The 21146-nt window shown below is 42.1% G+C and overlaps 1 long non-coding RNA gene across 1 annotated transcript in view; it reads right to left on the reverse strand.

Moving 5' to 3' along the window:
* Positions 1–2600: 2600 nt before the first annotated feature.
* Positions 2601–21146, reverse strand: part of LOC129123530 (uncharacterized) — a 58917-nt gene continuing 40371 nt past the window's right edge. Inside the window, exons 17-19 of the long non-coding RNA XR_008534708.2 lie at positions 17165–17519; positions 11259–11401; positions 2601–8233 (exon numbers count right to left, since the gene is read on the reverse strand). This is a non-coding gene — a long non-coding RNA (uncharacterized LOC129123530). The remainder of the gene's footprint in view (positions 8234–11258; positions 11402–17164; positions 17520–21146) is intronic.

Genomic DNA, 21146 nt, shown 5'->3' on the forward strand with positions numbered 1-21146 from the left:
CCTGTTATTTTGGAATAAAGAAAATCCTTCTGAAACATTCTTCTGTTTCTAAAAACCTGCAAGAGCAGACGCTGCAGTCAGAGCAATTTTATTCCCATGAAAACACGCCTGTTCCTAATAAATGTATCAGGGTGCTGAGAGGGGCTCACATCCTTCCCTGGTGCTGAGCAGAGTCTCACCAGTGGGTATCATGCCTGTTCCTACCAGAGAGAGTTTGGCTCCCCTATAGCACTTGCAATCCAATCTGGAAGAAGATGCAATAAGTGAATTTATTTACCCACGGGGGGTGGGGAACCAGCAATGAAAACAATGAAAAGACTGTGTGTTAACCTGTGTGCGTACCTCGATGGCTCAGGTTTAGTCATATGTGCTAAATTAGACCATTAAACACTGTAAAGCCAATGGTTACTGAAGTGCTCCCACAGCCTTGTAATTTATACTATGCTACACAGGGCAGAGTAAGTTGCTCATAGTAAATAGGGTCTCATTGGATGACTTGTCTCTAACAGTACATTTTCACATAATTAAAGTGGACACAGCTTAGAAAAATTAAAAGGCTAGAATATAAAGCTCAGCTGCAAATAATATTAAATGGCATTATCAATAACAGAGATCCCAGGGTTTGCATATTAATTGTAAGAAGGTGCTAATTTGAGTGTTTTAAGCTTGCATTCACAAGCTTGTTTACATGCTTTGTTCCACCTGGACCTGTTTGGAGGTTTGTCAAAAACCTAACAAGCAGAAAAAGATTGCATTTGAAAATACACATACATGTTTAATTAAGCCAGGGCCACCGAACATTCCTCAATATATTTAGCTGTTGAGATTTAAGCACCACCAGAGCATCAGGCATTATCACCTTTTGAAGTACTGCAGAATCTTTAATATTTAAAGCACAAAGCAGACTTTAATATAAAATTCTAGCAGACCACAGAAGATTAAAGACGCATTATAAATGTGACAGTTTGTAAATGGAACACCAGTATTAAAGGGAACCCCCCTGATATTTTATAGCATATTTTTCAGGTGTATACTAAATTATAAATACAATTAAATAGCAGTAATTATTCTCTGGAAGGGGATGGCAGTTTAACTGTTCTAGAAAATAGTGATTAACAATAATGTAGGAAAGTGGTAATATGTGTTTTACCACACTGTTCTTGCAGTCAAACTTCATGCAGGCGTCTTCAGCTAATTTAAAACCACCCTGGGGCCCTACATCCATGGGCACAATGCCTTTCCTTCCATGAGGCAGGGAGTGGGAAGGGCTGTTTTCTTGGTGTCCAAAACTCTTGGCTTTTGCTTAGACTACAGCTGTAATCTCCATTACTGCAGATGCTGCTTCTTCCAACTGCAAGGGAGAGAGGGCAGCAGGGACACCCCAGAGGAGTTAAGTGGGTACCTCTTGAAGAATTTTAATCCTGAATTAAGGTGGCCCAATGCTGTCTCTTCACAGTCAGGCAGGGAATTTTGAAAGAAGCTAACCTTATTGTATACCAAATTAATTTGGCAATCATGTGTCTCTAGACCAACAAGACTCATTTGACAGCTTGTACCAATCCTTTAATTTAGTGAATAAACCCCATGGGACCAGAATTTCCCCACTCCTTTTATTCTGCTCTGTTTTTCTAGAGGGGTAAATGCCTGTATAAGCAATAGCAACTATTAGAAGAAGGGAGGCACTCTCAAGGACAAGATTTGGGACAGAATTTCTGCTTGCCATTTCTTGTGGGGACTTGAGACTGGCCCCCCAAAATCAGAGCCAATCTCTCCAGAAGGATGCAGGCTGATGGCAGTGGGCAGCACAGGGACCTGTCTCCTCCATGGCAGCCAGGATTTGAGCACAGGCTGGCAGGAGGCCTCTCAAGGAATACCTCTGTCATGACTGAGGTACATTTACATTTTTCTGTCCTTGTCTTTCTGCCTTGACCCTTGACCTCCTTCCCGTTACGAAAAGAAGCTGATGAAAGAAGATCTTTTTATTTTTTCCCCAAAATACGTTGGGTTTTTTTAGGAGACTGTCAGACTATGATAAATAATAATTAGCGATTTACATCTTTGAAGAGGAGTTTTTTGTTTGAAGACCACATGCATCCAGACTCTTTCAGCCTCACTGTGGAGAAAATCCCTGAATATTGGACATTTTGGGGAGCTCTCCACAGCTTGAGAGAGGGGCTCAACACTATCAAGGAGCATTCTTGCAGAAGCCATGGTTTCTGGATCACATTTCTCTGGCCAGAAAAATCTCTTACTCACCCCTTCCCTACCTGGGATTTTGCCTATTTGAGGCTGCAGCATTAAGGTCCATGCCCAATCATCATTTAAACTGTTGGCAAAAAGAGTGATTCTGATGTTGACAACAACAGTTTTAAGCAGGGTAAAATCTGAATAGGATCGAAGAGGAGAAGAAATTTAAAACAAGATTTTAAAAGTGCAGAAATCCAACAATTTAGCATGAATATTCAGGTCTTTGGTGCTGGGCCATACAACTCCAAGGCCTCAGTGCACAGCTAAAGCAGTTCTCAAATCTCTGGAGTGCCAGGCACATCAGTGCATTAAGGGCATTTTAATATGCATTGCAGTACAAAAGCTTAGCATATTATTTTCATTTTTATTATCAAAAAAAGGAAAATACAGTGAATGTTATCCAACAGAGTGCTTTAAAACAGAATTTTCAAATAAAAAGTATAAAGAGATCTTAGTTATATTATTCATTGCAGAAATAAAAAATAAATTATACATACTCTCCTAATAGAGATTAAAATGGATAAATAATGAAAAGATTACAATAGCTGTATTTCTCAGGGTCTAGTTTATATTGTTAACCTAAGTACTGTACACTATACATGATTAGGCACACTGCTCATATGAGAAATGCAGTGCATCTGCTATTCATAAAAGCAATACCCAGGCCATGTTTTCCACAAGACTTTATAGGAGCTGGATTGCTCACATTCTATGTTGGCATAGGCACACCAGACTGTGCCTCATGTCTGCATGGGATTTTTTATCATGCAAGAATGGCAAAGAAATTCTGGTTTTGCTAAATTACTTGTTTTTCCATCTACCATACACTCTAACATCATCTCCCTTTCGCTGCAGGTTGCAGCTTCTCTGAAACCAAGGATGCCTCTACCTTCTTCCAGATTTTAAAGAGTTAAAATAAACTAAATATTTTCATTTGGAATAAATACAAGATTTTATATACTTAACAAAATAAAGAAACCCACAGGGCAAAAACCCAACTGCACAACAACCAGCAGCTCCACAGGCACACTGTCTGCCAGGGATGCTGAGGGTCCCAGAGGAATTCTCTCCCCTGGCATTCCTGCCATTCTTCACTTCAGCTCAGGAACTGCAACCTGGAAAAAAAGGCATCTTTACTCAAACACAACATTCATTCCAAAGAACAGCTAGTTTAAGCAAATGGCTATTTTGTAAAGAAACTGGCTTAGTTTTAGATGATATTAAAATTCTTTGTGTGTCCAGCTTTGCCTCCTTTTGTGCCAGGGCAGAGTGGGTGAGGAGCAGCCCTGTCCCCCAAGCCAGGGCAAGACTCCTGACTAGACCAGCAAAGGGGCTCCTTATCTGTCTCCAGACCCTCAAATTTGTGGATTCCCAGAGCAATTTGGCTGATCTGAGCAATCAGCCCAGCCTTCCACTGACCCCACATACCAACGTCATTGTGCCCCTCCATGAGCTTAGGCAGGGTTTGAAACCATTGAACAGAACCAGCACAGAGTAGGTGCTACTGAGTGTGCTCATAAAGAAAAGGTTTTTGCAGTGAACATTTTTGTCCTTAGTGATGGAAATAATGATTTTAATCTGCTTGCAAAACCTGTATTTAAATGGCTAGAAAGTGTTTCATATTCTCCAGTGCAAGGGCCCAAATCTGTTGATATTACAAGTGTCGTCAACATTCAGCAGCATGGCAGCTGTCACCAAGCAGTTCAGAAAGGCTGATTTAATTGATACTTTCCATTTCAAATACAATTTGCAGTCGGCATGTGGTGAGAAATGCATCTCACCATGCAGATTTTCATGATGCTGGAGCACAAAAAAAAAAAAAAAAAAAAGGGTGCTGCTTTTCTTTTGAGAAGCTTGAAATGTAGTCCAGGAAGGAAATATTCAACTCTATAAGTGAAAGTTGCTTCCATTTAAAGGAACTAAATCATAGTAAATCCCAGATTACTTATTTCTGTATATGAAACAGTGTATGTGGCAAAATGTAGAAAGTAGCATACTATTTTTGGGAATGAGAAAGGAGGCCCTATTTAGCTATGGGGTTTAATCTAAAGTCTGCAATTCAAGCTTCAGCCTGGAATCTAATTCAGGGTAGATGGCTTCAAAATTCTCCAAGCCTTTCTAAGGAGTTTTTTCTCCTTTTGTTTTTTCTAAAATAATACAAATCTCACAAGAATAGCTGATCTTATCATTGAATGTCAAGAGATTTTTGCAAACCCAACTCCTATGACTTTTCCTATGTAGTTTAATTAATAGAACCTAAGGGTAGGCAGGACCACTTGACCATCTGAACTGACATCTGCATCTCAGCCCATCACACCATACCCAGCTGCCCTGCACCAAGCCCAATAACTGGTGTCTGGCTAAGCCAGAACACTTATTTTCTTTCCTTCAAGAGACCTTTTCTCTGAACTGCACCTTTTTGTTTCTAAGGAGTGTGCCTGCCTGCAGGGGCAAGTGCCACATTGCAAGACAGGGCTTTGAATACAAACACAGAGGCACAAGCACACACTGTTCATCTTACTGATCTGACTTTTCGTGGCTTGCTCTCCTTTTTAATCTATGCTAAAGAAAAAAAGCCTTTCAGATTTTAAAATATGAAGCTAATTTTTTTGCCGGAGGAATCCCAATAGCCAGAATTGGACCTTTTCAGCACTATTTCCCATGAGAATGGCTCATGGATCCCAGCAGTGCAGCCTTAGCCGTGGCTGTGGTGAGATCCCAAGCTGCACACAGCCTCCTCAGCCTCTGCTCAGATCTCCTCTGAGAGGGAACTCCTCTGTGGCACAAGCCTGCTCAGCCTCAGGCCAAAGGGCAAGTGGCCCACCAAGGGCATGATCCATCATGGTCTGTGCCCATGGCACAGGACTGTGCTCCCTGGGGACTCACATCCTTGAGCCTGGCTGTGAACCCACCCTTGCTTTACACCTCCTTTTTAGGGAGGAGATTTAGAACAGGAGCTTAGACTGGAAACTCCTTTGACATCTTTTAATGCATCTCGTTCAGAGCCCCTCCATCCAGCTGTTCCCATCCCTGTTTTAGCAGACAAAGCAGTGGCTGAAATCCTTTTTAATTCAAACATCGCTGAATGTTCTTCTCAAGACACGACAGAGTGCTCCTGGCCCCCTCCCCCTCCCTGTATCTTGGGTGAGCACATACTTAGATCCCCCAAGCACAGTGATAATTTCTCCTTACCAGCAGAGCCAGTCATTATTTATTATATCACTCTCTCACTCCTTCAGTCTCTCCTAGTGGGAACATTGCAGTGGCTGCTGGCTAGAAAATTAGCCAAGGGAACTTCTTCTGTTGGTCTCTTTCCTCATTATACTAGTAAAAAAAATTTAACTGTGACATTCTCCCTCTCTCTGTATATATATATCAATGCAGGTTGGAAGCACACTGTAGGGGCTAATAGTGAGTAATTTAACTGAGGCTCTCTCACACGTTTTACCCTCATTCTTTCTCCTGAGTAGCAGCAGAAGAACAGTATGTTCATGTATTGTCGCTCCACATTACAAGCAGAGCTTGCAAGTTTATCTTACTCTTTCCACTAGGTTGTTTTGTTCATGGGGATGTGATGCAATTTCTTCCAGAGTCAAGGTGCTGCCGTGAATTACAGAGAGATTCAGGTAACCTTTAAAGAAAAGTTAACATTTTTCCACCTTAAAAAAGGGCCTTTAAAAAACCCAACAGGAATATCTGACTGAAACAAAGTTCTGCATATGCACATAGGCTGCTAAGGGCCATCACACTGACATGTGTCCAGAGAGGTTGTTCCCTTAAGATAGGAACAGACTCGTCTACAGAGCCTGGACAGAGCTGTTGCTGTTCCCTGGTCACACAGGAGCCATGTGAAGCAGAAAGCAGAGGAACACTTTTCCTGGCTCCACTCGGGTGTTGCACAGCACAGCTTAGGCCAGTAATGGGGTCTGGTTTCAGTTCAAGAAAATTAGTAGGTGTGCTCAGGTGTCCAAAAGAGCTCTGTGCAAGCCCAGGTCACTGTTTTTATGCGCTGGGATATGTCTGTGCCAAGTGCATGTGTGCAGCTCCATGGGGAGAACATCCACACGATCCAGTGAATAAAGAAAAAGGATTGAGCAATTCTGAGGGACAATGATATATTTGGGAATGGTCACAATAAATCATATGACTCACTCCAGAATCCCTATGTGAAAGAAACACAAAGGGGAGCTGCAAATGACAGCATCACAAATGCTCAAATGTCTTGAAGACTCAGGATTTTAATGTTCCTGATTTTGACCCAGATCCATTACATAAAAATATGCATCTTACTAGGCATATAGACAAAGTACAATTTTGTGACTTATGGTAAGGTTTATAAAAAGACAATCCTGCCTAAATATTTTGTAGAAAGTGCAAAACATGAGGTTGGGGGTGAAAAAATCATGGAAACACATTCATATTTTCCTTTCACCCCAGCTAGTTTTTGGTAGCAGAGCTCTGCTGATGGCAGGTGTGCAACGCTTTGTCTAGAACAGGCGTCTTCAAACCTTTATTTCCTAAATCAGCCCACCAGTGCTGAGGAGAGCCCATCAGCAGCAGGAAGCAGTCCCTGCACCCTGCACTGGCCAGTGGCTCTGTGTGTCCCCAGCTGGCAGCAGGGGCCCCTGGTTTTGCCAGTTTTGCTGGCCCTGTCCCGCTGTCCCCGTGCCTGTCCCCAGCACGGTGGCTGGTGTGTAATTGCTGTAACTCCCTGTACCTAGCAACGCAGATGTCACACGCTGCCTCTTGCCCAAAGGGAAGGAGGACGAGGACAGTAAACAAAGACCTCGGTGTCCTCCATTTTGGAACGCCTGCTGCAAGTTTGACTCTCTTCACTTTGAATTATAGTGGCAGTGCTTTGAGCAACTACATCTGAAGTACTCCAGCAACATCACACTCTTGTTCCACTACCACTCTGATGACCACCAGTATAATTCAAAGAGAAAGAGTAAAAACTCACCTCTAGGTATAAAAACGAGAGAGAGTTTATTCCCTGCCAGAAGAAACAATATGACCAGAATTATAGCAGTTTCTACCCTGAACTGTAAAAGTAATGCTTTCTGTTAGCCAATGAATAAAACTGTCCTTTTTCAGGAAAACCATCTTTCACACTTATAATATTACCTTTCTGATAGATGTGAATACACTAGTTTATTATATCTAGCTTGCCTTTTTTTTTCTTTTATGAAGGAAAAGGTACCAGAGAACAAAAAGTATAGGTTTTTTTCCCTGCTTATGAAAAAGGAGGGAAGGAGAGGAAATCTTTCTATATTTGCATTGCTAATTAGCAGAACGCACACAGATAATACAGTGATCAGTACTGTACACACGTTTTGAGAGATGAACAAACATTGCACTATATTTGAATATGCAAGTGTACCATTTGTGTAGTTTATGTTGCATCCAGGCTTTTCCACAGGGCTCCACAAAGGACACACTGGAAACTCCCGATGGCAGACTGGGGGGATGTTGGGGTATGATTTGTTTACCCTGCAAAGGGCAATGCAGGGGCACAGCTTGCTTTTCAATGTCATTTTGGTGTTTCTTCACCCCCAAACAAATTCGCCAGCTGGGTTGACTGAGGAAAAGGATTTTAAGAGACTTGTCCAAGGTCACCCTTAGGAATGAGCAAGTCAAGCCACTTACTCAAGGGCACTGAGAGCTTCTGTGGCCCAACCTACCTCCTCTTGCTTCAGGTTGTTTGTGCCAACCTCTGCCCCCTCACCGCACAGCCTTCCCCACACCAGCAGGGCAGTGTAAAGTTCACAGCAAATCCAGAGGAGTGCCCTGCACCATCCATCCATCTTCTTCATGAGATAAGAATAGTTCCTTAAGCCTTTGTTCATGGCAGATGTTTTCCTGGTTTGATGGTGTTTTTCTAAGTGTCAGTGTCTATCCACAAACCATATCTTGATGGACGTCCCCAAGCCTAGATATATGAATAGCTTCACAAGATGAACATAGCTTGAAAAACCTGAGGTCAAACCTGAGGAAGGTTGAAAAAGCTGGGGTAGTGCAAGACATTATATAGCTTGAAATAAACACTGCCTCATCTCACAGAGGTCATCTCATTTGGACAATGCAGTAACTCTTGGAAAAAACCAGCCATGTTATCAAGCTTGACATAAGCTTTAGCTTCTGCTCATTCACATATGTGGTCTCAACAACAGCAAATACCTCATCTGCAGTTATTCCTTCTCTAAGGTCAATCCATAAAATCAACTGCACAGACATCTCTTTTCTCTCTAATTCCCTTAGTTTCTCTTACCTGAACACAAAGAGTATACAATCTGCGGTAATTTTTCAGAATTTAAACCAACAAACCCATTGTTTTTGCCTTAAACACCTCTTCATTTGCCTGGCAAGTGGTACATTGAGTATCTACATGAGAATAGAGTATCTATTAACAATGGCATCATCTACAGGGTTTGATCTCTAGACTGACAAGTTCACACTGTTAAAGGCTCCCTCTCCACTCCCCCCTTTCCCTGGCTAGGCATGCTGTTATTCTGTAGGTCAAACCAACACAAAATCATTTTTATGCAGGCAAAGCTCTTTGAGTACATGACACCAGCTCTGCTGCCACCCAGGTTTAGCTTGATCTTTCACTGAGCTGACTCTGGTCTTCTGCTCAGCTGGACTCACTCGTCAGCATGGCAAGAGCTACACACGTGCATGGGGGAAAGCTCCCCAGCCCTTGCCTGGATCCAGGGATTTGGAAAGTCACGTCCCTAAGCACACCCCTCAATCCTCACCTGCTGACTTCAGGGAGGATAGCTTATACATGATTTACCCAACAGAAGATGATTTTTATCTGCTCCTCTTCTTCCCCCTGAGTGTGGCTGTAGAGCTGTCTTTAAATCTGGACTCTGACACTTCACTGCATAAATGTTCCTTGCACTGGAGAGAAAATAACTGAGTTCTGCTGTTGGCAGGTCTGCTCTGACATTGCCACCCTGCACCCACACGTGCACTGTCTGAGGGCAGGTCACTGCACTTCGTAAGGTCCCAACCACCTCTATGCAAGCCAAGCACACAGTGACAAAACCCCTGCAGCAACCCTTGCACCTGTGTGCAGATCTTGCCTGCATCCCAAGAGTCCAGTTTACAGCCCTGAGCCCTCTGCTGAGAGCTGGGGAAGCTGCACAAGTCCTTGCAGGTCTAGTGGTCAGCTTCAGTCAACTATCATACTCTCCTCCCAGTTACATTAATGGCAGGTGATGAGAAAGCTATTTATGAGCAGTAGTGTAATTTACAGGCCTAAATAATGTATTTTTAGAAAAGTGAAGGTATTATTAAATACTGTCAGATCACAGTATGAAAAGACAGTTTCAATATTTTCTTTTGTAAATCTATTTTCTAATTCTAATCAGATTCTTCTCACCAAGGCTCCCTCAGCTATCTGCTGAGGACAACAGAGGACAGCCTGTCATCTGAAGCCATTTCAAATACAGTCACAAACAAATACTTGTATTAATATTAAACATGTAGCAGTTTCAAGAGCATGTATTTTTTTGTATAGAGATCACACTATTCTTTTGAAGAGCCAATAGGGCTTTTGTTCCCAGCTCCTTTTAAACAATCTGGATATTAACTTTTCTACTACCGCAAGCCTCTGAGCAACTTCTCACAATATTCTCCAGACAGGTGTTTGCATAAACTGTGTCTTACAAAGACCTTGGGCAGACAGCTAAGGAGTTTTACCTCGTGCATATTAGCAGCCCAAGTGCTTGAATGCCACCTAGGGCCCTAGAGATCCTATGGCTGGCTCCCTGGTGCTGCAGAGCCTGTTACTTTATTGGTAGTACGAACCAGAGGAATGTTATGTGTTGTTCAGAGAAAGAGTTATGTGCTTTGTGTGAGTGAACGTGAGAAGAATGGAGAACAGCAAACCAGTCCATCCCAGCTCCCCACTTTCCCCTCGGTGTCTCTCTGTGGTTGCAGACCCCTCTCTAGTACAAGATTCTTCTGGTCCCCATGAGAATGGAGAGACAGTCTTTAGCAATTAGCCCAGGAAGGGAGAGGCTAATTGTACCAATTAGCACTGGAGCACCAGGTGGGGAGACTTGGAGGCCAGTCAAGAGGGGACTAATAAAATGACTGTCAGGGTCAGTGAGGCAGCACCATTTGGGGAGAGGAAGGAGACAAGGAGCTGCTGATTGCATCTAATTAGGCCTTTTGTTTCCACTTTTAAACAGTCTTTTCAATGCACTTTGAGGATGGGAGGATCAGTCAGTTCTGTGGCTTGCACCGTCCTTACAGGGGCAGCAGGGAAAGGAAAAGCCCAGGTACAGCCACCAACCCCAGCCTCACCATCTTCCCTCACAGCTCCTGTGGCTCAGAGCAGCCTTGTTCTCCCCCAGTCCCCAGTGAAGCCTCTGCAGAGAGGCCCAGAGTTGCTGTGTAGCCACACTTGCAATGTTCTCCCACATTTTAAGCACTACAAGGTCCTCACGGGGTCTTGCTCAGAGTATAATATCTTGCCTAGCTCAGGTTTTCCTCCCTTAGCTCAAGGTTCCTACATGGAAACAACTGTAAATGGAGGGCGCCTCAATCCCCCTGTGCCCTGGATTCAAACTGTGTTACAGTGACACATGCTCAAGTGACAGAATAACGCACCTGATCGCAGTAGATCACATTATAACAAGGTTGTTGCAAAACACTCATCAACCTCGTTTTTGCAACAGCCATTGGTCTCTCCGGGTTTCAGTGCAGTGCTTAAACCAGACTCCAGGACATTTTGAAGTGAGGCACACAGCTCCTTGCTTCAGGACAAAGCCTGGCCCTCTCCATGAGCTACCTTTCACTACTCTGCATCCATGAGCTGAATTTTTGCTCCAAAAGCACACGGTAACTAGCTGCTAGTGTTCCAACAAAAGCCCAAATCAACCATATAGAAACTGAACAACTAAAACAATAAAAGCATTGCATAATACAAACTACAAATACCCATAATATCACAGCTTAACTACACAGCTCCTTACTAAGACTTGTTGCGGGGTGCTTTGTACCAGGTCTTGCTGAGTGATCCTGTTTCCTCTTCTGCTGCTGTAACTTGCAGGCAGACCTCTGCCCTCCTGCAAACCACAAGCTGTCCAGAGCAGGGCTGCACTGAAGGCACATCTGATTCTTTCCACCAAAGGCACCCCGTTTTCTAGAAAGGAAGACAAAGTTTGATTTACCACATGCTGGGACTCTGCACACTGCAGCTGTTGTTCTTCCCACTTACCTAAAGGGAGGACATGTCCTACAGTCCCAGCTCCATGGCTGTCACCAAACTAGCCCTTCAGGTGAATGGCACAGACAGTGCCTGCAGCAGGGAGCAGAACTGAAGGGTGGTACTTCAGCTTCCCCCAAAGGCAGGAGTTAGGCTGCCCCTTATTTTCCAGCTTCCTCTGCTGGTGAGTGTTAGCACTGCTCAAAGGCTCCACTTGCATGGGGAGCACCAGGAGGAGCCTCAGGGCTTTGGACTGCCAGGGACGAGGGCATTGCAATAGCAAGACACTTGTACCTCAGAGGTTGTCCTATTTTCTGCATGAGACTGAGCCCTGTCCCTGCAGTGGGCTCAAGCAGTCTCAGCCACCCTTTCTCACGGAAACAGAGGGCGGTTACTTGGCCAAATGCTCTCTTTCTGAAGCATAAACTTTTTCAAAACAAACAAGCAAACAAACTAAAAACCCCTTGAGGCTTAGAAAAGAGCAGTGAACCATAAAGACCTAGTGAGACAGTCCAGGTCCAAATTAGCAGCACTGAATTGTAGGTCAACAGTGCAAAACCTTTCAGCTTTTTGCTACCAGTATCAGAAGAAATCCAGGGTGCATTTAAACTCCTGCACCTTTCCACAGTTTAACAGTAAATGGCCTATATTGAATAGCTGGCAACACATGCACTCTCCTTGTTTTCCTTCCTTGTTAAATGTTTCCTGGCATGGTGACAGGTAAAGCATAATACAGCTTGGCAATATGGCTTTTACATGGTGAAACAGCTCCTCCGTGCTACGCTAGAGTACATATTACTGTGACAAGGGGCTTTATTCTGAATTATCTGCACATACTAAAAGCCAGTGGGAAATTGGAGGAGAGTTTAGTGAAAACTACATAAGATTTTGTTACCGCTGAGCGGAAAATTTTGGATGGAAATCACGGAGTGTGGGGCTTAATCACAGCTCCTTCTGCTCGGCAGACTATGCAAGGCAGCCCCAGCCATTAAAAATTCACTTGGGAAAGGTGCATGGTTATCCAGCATTAAGCATGTTTCTGTGGCACTGAATTCTTCAGATCGCTTGGGGAGGTAAGTCATCCACTTTTTAACCCGACAGAGCTTGTTGATAAAAACAGTACAGAGAACTGGATGGAGCACTTACACAAAGCTGATAGATGAGCTAGATGGAGAGGATTTATCCTGTGGCAGGGGATCTGGTTAGGAATAAAGCTGTGCTGACTTTTAAGCATAGAGATGATCAGGTTATGCAATTATTTCTTAACATATATGAGAGTGATGGAGAGCAGAAACCCACCCAAGCCTGGCTGTTTACTTCCTTGGACACAATCCTCCCCAGAGCCACTGCTGTGCCTCACAAAGGCATCTTCACTTGGCAGCCCTCTGAAATGTAGGAGCCATTCTGCATTTCAAATTTATGAGACATTTTGTATGAGGAAGCTGCTGTTTAACAAAGGTCTTACTTTCTCTGTGGACTGAAGATACAATGCTAAATTTTGACTGATAGTTGTTGAGAGCTTGAGCTGCAGAAAATGACCGAGAGGAGAACAGAGAAATTTCTGAGCCAGCAGGTTGTTCTGTTTCTCTCTCCTGGACTTATTTTCATACTCAAAATTTTCTTATTCCTGCTTTGCCCAGTCTGTGAGAGGTTTCATGCAATGCTCATCTCTAGGGTGTTAGATGGGGTTTTTCCCCTTGAAATTTGTTTCTATTTAATATCAAAATGATGTGCTCACTTCATATTCTCAGATTTTTAAACTGATTTTGAAAAATTCAGTCTCAGGTTATTTTCCATCCCACATCCACCAGAGGCCTCATACAATGACCTGATAGAGAGCTTGAAGACCAAGAGAATGTAAGTAAGTGTCCAAATGAATAGGGCCTAAGGAAAAAAAAGAGTCTGTGCTGGTGTACACCACTTTATTAAATGAGAAGATTGTTGTCTTTACTGTCTTGGTTATCTTGGTCACCATGAAATGTCACAGGAAGATAGAAATCATCTCTCTGCTGTCCTCTGTAGAAGAGTGCTGGAAGGACAATCAGAAATATTGAGGAAACAAGTGATTATATTCTTCAGATGTTGTCTACCACTGGCCACACAGGGCATCCACCATGCAGGGCAACCAGGTAAGCTGGATAAACAGAAGTTAGTATTGGGAAACAAGGCAGGAAATGTTCTTTACCATTATTGTTACATGAATCCTGGAGACATTCCAATGTCTCCTTAATGGAGACATTCCAGAATAAAGGTAACTCTGCCAAAAAACTGCAAGGGAAGATGAGAGAGCTGTGGCTACCTCAGCCATTTCTGTTGGATGCTTCTTAAGACCTCCAAGTGACTAAAACAGTTCTCACCAGTTGAATCTCAGCCCTGCAGCCTTCATCTGTGCTCCATGCTATATGACAGGGAGCTGACCACACTTTGAAGTCAGGAGACATATTTCATAAGTAGTCTGTCAGCAGAATTATTTCTGAGGCCCTTGATTAATAATGTAGGACATCAGTGATCTCGGAAAACTTTAACATCAGCACTGTACTTGGCTGAACAGAACAGCTGTTGACATCCTTGTTGCTGTTTCTTGGCTGAAGACAGATGTTTGTGAGGTTAGATGGAAAAGGCTGGAGTGTATGAACATACTGGAGTCAGTGGAAAGCACTCACCGCTTCCTTTTACTTATGTGGTGACTCAATCTGTATTCCAGGAACAATATTAGATTATAATTGTTCAATGGGTGGAGCCAGTGGCCTCTCTCAGGAGCTGAGACACTCCTGATACTTGTATGATGATGTCTGAATAGTCCTTGCACGACAGAGAAAATACAAGTGCATTAGGAAGAGCAATAAATACCATCAACTGCTCTACTGGATTAAATTTTTGAAGGGTGCTCTGGTCTCAGAGTTAATGGAGTGGCTTAATTTTCCTTGAAAGGGTCATCATAAACTCAAGAAAATATAATTCAGGGATGAGGCATAGTATCTGGTGTTGAAAACAGGCTGGGTGTTCTTAATGGCTAAAAAAGATTGCTCAGCAGCAGATCAGGCGTGTAAAAATATGACCTCTCTAATGCTCCCAAGTTCAAAATTATTTGCTGGGTAAGTGTCATTTGAACAACTTAAAGCTTCACAGTTTACTAAAGGATGTGTTTTGTATTCTGGTCCAAGTATGACTATACCAGAAAATGTTTTCCCTGCATCATCTGAAATACCAAATGTAAGGCAAAATTTTGCTTCAAACCTCCACGAAGAACTAAAGCCTCTCCATCCACAATAATATACAAACTACATAGTAAATCATCCTTCTGCGAACATTTCATCCACTTTGTGTTTTCAGTCAATGATTAAGGGCTCCTGCAAGTAAATCTCTTCTTTCTTTCAGGGAACAAAACTGCCCTGAGCTTACAGACACTTTCACCTTGAGGATCCCATAAGAAAACAATTCTGGGGATGGAGAGGTAAGAACACATCTCAGGAGGTCCTGGGGCCCTGCTGTTCTCAGACCTGTCCCCTCAGACAGTCCCACAGAGAGAAACATCAAAGCAGGAAGCAAGTTTCATCCTGCAGAGGGAAGCACCTGTGCCAGAGACGTGCTCAGGAATGATCAGAACTGTTACGGTATAGAAATTTTGCTGTGATCAGTCTTCATTCACCTTTCTTCTTTCCAGCTTTATTTCTCAGGCTGTGAACTTCTCTGCCTGCACAGGAGCTGCTTCTGTAGCCCCTAAAGAAGTCACCAGGAGCTTTCTCTGTCCATGCTGAGGGAGTGGAGACCTTTTCCATGCGGCCCAGTTACACGGACAGGTGAACTCAAGATTTTGAGCATAAATGTGATAAAGCTGAGAAGTGGGGCTAGCAATAAGTTTGGTGAGGGTGATCAAGATTTTCTGAAGATCTTGAGGTAAAGGATGGCATGAACTTGGAAAGAAGCCAGAACAAGTAAGCTCACCATGTCTCTTGTGTTGAGAAATAACCCTAAGCAGAAAACAGATCACTGTCCCCAGGCTCCCATGGCCCTTACACTGAAACCATTCCAGCATGGAAGGAGGGTGACAACCACCTCCCTTCTCTGAGCCAGCAGACACAAGGCAGAAACCAGCTGGAGGGTGCCCAGAGCTGCTCCTAGGCTACGGCCACCAGGGGAAAAAATCAACTTGTTTTGCTGCTGCAGATATGAGACAGGTTTGAAGAGGTTCACTGCTGTAGGACTAACAGTTCTAAGCACTGATTAGCTGATAGAGGATTAAGCACACATTATTCCAGCCCATAATGGACTTCCAGAAAAAAGCACCCCACCACCAGGTGTTGGTGGTGTTTGTTATTATGCAGGTGTTACTCAATGACTTGGGAATTAAAGCATTTCAAAATTTAAATGTTATAAATTCTAGGGAGAATTAATAGGTTTTTTTCAAAGTTCAGTAATTTCTGTTATTAAATCTGCTTTTGTGTTTTGCAGCATTGAACCAATAATTATCTTCCAGATACACAATAAAACACAACCAACAAAATAGGGTCCATCAGACTGTATCATCTACCATTATTTATCCATGTTTGTGCCACAATTTCATCACTTGATCAAATAATAGCAGATTCCACAATATGTCATTCACGTATCCCCAGTTTATCTATAATGATTTTCCTCTTGTCAGCTCATTTCTTGAACCTTTGCAGAATCTGGTTTCAATAGTACTATAAACAATCATCATTGCATTGTAAAACTGGAAACTCTCCACTAAAATAGTGTTTTGATCTGGGTTGCCATAGTAATAAGTCTGTGCTCCCCTCTTTGGAGGCCTTGTTATATGAAGTATCTGTGATTTGCTCAGAATGGCCCCAGTTCATCTGTCAAAGTAGGTTTTTCCTTTTTTAAAATAATGATCTAGAAAATCCCACAGTGGCAACAAATATTTTACAACCATAACGAGAAACATTGTATCACTCAAGCTTTGTAAATCTACGCCATTATTGCATTAGGATAAATCACTTTCCTTAGGTATATTACTTAGAAATATGCAATTCTAATTTTAGAGCGAGTATTCAATAGGGGGTATTTATTTTTATATAAAGAGAATTATTAACTTTGACTTCAAAAATACATCACATGTCAGATTGTGTTTAGAGGCCCTGCAGCAAAAAAGAAAAAACCTGAAATTCTTTCTTATTTCTATCAAAATATCACAAATATCCAGTCAGCTTCAGATTTAGTTACTCTAGTCCATTCTTAGGTGCTGATTTTTATAATGAGATCAGATATTACCACAGATTTTACAACTGCACACTTAGATAAATGATATTCAGATTATATACTTGTAAAAATTAGAAGTCCTGAAAATACATCAACAGCATTATGAGAATATATCATGATACATTATTTTAAATAGAAATGCTCCAGTTGGTTACAGTAATTTGATACATGAACTATGATATTTCCTCCTGCAGGAATGAGAGTAAACAAACACTACATCAACACGCCAGTGACAGGCTCCATGGAAAAAAGTGAGGACAGGGACCATATTTTACCCAAGACAAATGGTTAAGTTGGTTACTTTATGCAAGTTGCTACCAGCTACAGGATTACTTCATGTAACTCACTGTCAGCTACTGCCTCATAATACCTGACAGAGGAATATTAAAATCATCAGTGGGAGAAAGTATGGAAGGTATCTATCTCTTATTCAACAAATTCTAATTAAAAAGTAATTACCTTTCGGTGAGGGCTCTGCCAGCCTCAGCCCCTCCTCACACATGATGTTAGTTGGCTCCTTGGCAAACAGAGGCAGAGGAGCTGAGCTGTATTTGCATATTTCCTTACATTTTGCCAGTAACTTAGTTCTAAGTAGTGCCAGATCATGGGAAGTCTTCAAAACTAGTTTTATATCATTTTGCCAAGTGGATCCCCAGAAGACGCTGTGGGGGCAGAGGTGCTACACATCTTCTGTTATAATTGACCTGGGCTTTGAGATTTCTCTGTCATGATGTATCCCAGAAAGATGCATGATGGGAAGAAACTTGTTATTCCTCCAGCAGTGCCAAATGGACAAGATCAAGTAGGCCTGGGACTTGAAAAAAAAGCAAGAAATATTGACAGATAAGTAACCACTCCAGTAAATGACAGGCAGGCACAAGAAGCCTTGATTTCCTTGGGGTTCAGAGGTAATCTATTAACCTTAAAACATTTAAGTGCAAATTTGATAGATTTTTTTAAAATGCAAAAAAATAAGATGTTTAATTGAAACTATTATATCTGTTTTGATTTCTTTTACTCCTTGCAAGTTAGCAGAGTGAGAACAAAAACCCACCCATGACTAAAAAAGCTACAGCCAGACTTAATTCAACTCAAAATATTTATTAATTAGATTACAAAAATTGTATCTATAACATAGTTTGAGAATATTAAAGGTATCCTCTGAGATGCTGTCATCTTTTATGGCACTGTGACTGACACTGGAACATTTGTTTTACAATTCTTTGGACAGTAGCTCATCAACAGCCAGGGAAATGCTAGGACAAATTGAGGTCAGTAAGGTGGGCCACACTAATTAAGAGCAGACTTTGTCTCTTGAGACTTCTGACTCCTTCAGTGAACTCTGTGCCAGCCCAGCCCATCCTGATGCCTGTCCTGGGGCCCAGGAGCAGCAGAATTCTCGTGGGTGCTGGGTACACACACACCTGGTCACACAGCCAAGACTCAGGATGAAGCACTAACTCTCCATGCTGGCATGATCCAGAACAGAAGGAGTACAATACTCTGGATTTAGGCTCCATTATGGAGGATTTCTGTAACTTTTACTTTGAGATATTCTCATCTTCCCTGTGTTTGCATCTGGGAATTCTCTTGCACTGAGAGGTATCCTCTTGGCCAGAAGCAGCTTTGCTGCCTTACCCGAAATTCTGTTGACATTTGGCTGAGGTTCCAGTTAAAAAAATCATTCCTGCTCTGCCCTGTGTGTCTCCCTGCTGAATTCTTGTATCCTGCAAGGCTCTCTGGCTCAGCCACATCCAGACTCGTGGCACAGCAAGAGCAATGCTGTACATTGCCTCAGGCCCTGCTAAAGAGGTTGCCAGAACAGAGAGGGAAGTGGATGAAGAGGCCAAATTCCCTGCACCTTGCAACTCTCTAGACAGCCTATATTCCTCCTACAACCCATTCTCATCTTCTGTTGCAGGACCAGCATGAAGAAAAAGCTTTAAAACAGTGGAACACAAAAGGAAACAGAGGATGAATCGCCTCAGCCTCACCATGCAGTCTACCTCCAAGCATTCTTAATTGACATCTTCCTTGCTACAGTTTAAATGGATTACACTTTGATCTGTCCACCCTTGAGAACAGCACAATAATGGGGTTGAACACACAGCACAATAATTTCCTCTTTTCTTCCCATAAATGTTTGCATATTTGTTGAAGTCTGTTACACCTTCTTAGTTACTTTCTCTGGGTCAAATTATACCACTCATTCAATCCTCCCAAGTAGATTATGTTTTCCAGACCACTGGCTGCTTCTGTTCTTCTCCTTTAGACAGTTTCTTATTGATCAGCTGCTTCTGGAGATTAGTCCCTTGTTCTGCTGTCACAACAAGCCAAACAAGGTAACAGCTGGTCGTGGAAATGAGTTATGCTGATGAAAGAGAGAGGCTTGGTGCTCACTGGGATTGGTGGAGGCTCACAGGAAAGTTCATACAGGTTTGGTCCCACAGATCCATTTTTTCAAAGATAGGGTTCTAATTCTGGATGGATCAATACTTTCTGCCAAGACCCCAACATATGCTCACCATGAAGTACATGAGTAATGCATTGAAGTTAAGGAAACACAATGTGTAGATTAAAACTTATGCCTTCATTTTACAGAAATGAGAACTGCCTACAACATACCTACAAAAAAATCCTCAAAATAATGCTTAATATTTCCAATATTTTAGTTTTCATTTTTTTCCTACCTCTACTTATACATTAATAAAATTAAATTATATTCCCTTTTGATATTTTCTCTTTTGAAATTACATGACACCAAATTCTCATTTGTACCAAGACTGCTTTTGGCTTGCTCTCAATAATAGCATGTAAATTGCATACAATAAAATATACTCTCAGCTAAATGTCCCTCTGCTCTGTCATAGTGATGTAACATATCATTAGCAAATGAATCATGGGCCTCACCTTTGGAGATCCATTTTGATTTTTAAGCTTGAGGTCTTAGCATGATGCAAAAGCAGGTTCAGTTGTATTTCCAGTAAACAGTTATTATGTTCATAATGCCATAACAGACATTTTCAAAAAATAGCAGTGTAGGTTTTTCAGTGCATAACTTGGTAGCTTTGGGAATATTTGAAGAGGGAATGTGATGGACCTGGACTCTGAAATATACCCTAATACCTACTTGCTAATTATTGTTGGGCCATCTGGAGTGCTCTGCAGTCACTTTATGAGATTTCTCTCTTGACCCACCCTACACTTTCCATCAGCTCAGTATGGACACAGCATTATTCAGTTTTCTCATGCTGTGAGGGGTTAGGTGAGGCAAAGGCTCACACACCAGTCTTATCCTATCTCCTAAATCTTCTTTTGTCCACCTGAAGTCTCCTAATTGTAACAGTGAAGAACATAATGGGAAGAGTATTGACTTGTTTGATTTCAAACAGGCTATGTGAATTATCTTTACAATAACTACGTATTTCAATAATTTATGACTATGATGCTATACCTGACAAAATGATTCACATAACTAGAGCAATGTGCACTTTAAGTTTAAAGTCAAGGTCTTCCTTGCTCATTTTAATGACTTCTCTTGTGCACAAGATATTAATATTCCTGTGAGCAAACATAACACTGACTCATTAATCAATAGGGGCTGGCTCCTCTACATAATAACAATAGCCATACTAGATAATTAACTTTTGTTCCATTTGCTTTAGTTTGTACATAATTTCCAGTGGCTGACACTGGATAATAAAAAGCTTTGCAGATGACAGACACCTTTTAAAATCCTTTTTACTAGTTTTGGAAAATGATCCACACCTACTGATATAAGTAAAATACAATGTAGGAGTCTGTGTGTGTCCATGCCATACTTAAAAGGAGGCAACTGACAATAAATAGAAGATCTAATAAATATTGTAAGGCTTCAGTGAGTCCTGCTGTTAAATTGTAGCATAGTGAAGGATTTGCATTTTCCTGTCATGTAGTTATAAGGCATACTAGAGATAAAGGTATATCTACAATTAAATGAGTATTCTAGGCAACTGGCAGATTTCCTGAGTCCAGACTGGGGTAAGAAACACAGATGTTCCTGCATTAGCTGTTTTCCTCAAATATATTTTAAATATCAGGGCAAGTTCAGTAAAGGTGGCAACAGCAGAAACTCTACTGCAGCCCTGAGAGGCTTACCATGGAGTGAGGTACAGCATTGTGCCAGAGCACAAAGCAAAGAGTAACTTTAAATCCAATCCTCTGGGTTACTCATTCTGCAGGAGCTGCAGCAGCAGCTGCCAGGAGCCCATGGGCTGTGGCACAGGGGCAGGCACACCCAGCATGGAGGCAGAACCCCCAGGGCATGGGCACGCACAGGGTGCACTGAGACACCAGGGAGGGATGGCTCCTGGCACAGATCATCATTTTCTTTGCTTCCATTGTTATGGATTTTTAGTAATTGGAGATGTTACTTATGGTTTCTTCCTTAAAACAAACAAGC

This window comes from Agelaius phoeniceus, chromosome 8, assembly GCF_051311805.1.
Source record: "Agelaius phoeniceus isolate bAgePho1 chromosome 8, bAgePho1.hap1, whole genome shotgun sequence".
NCBI lineage: Eukaryota > Metazoa > Chordata > Aves > Passeriformes > Icteridae > Agelaius > Agelaius phoeniceus.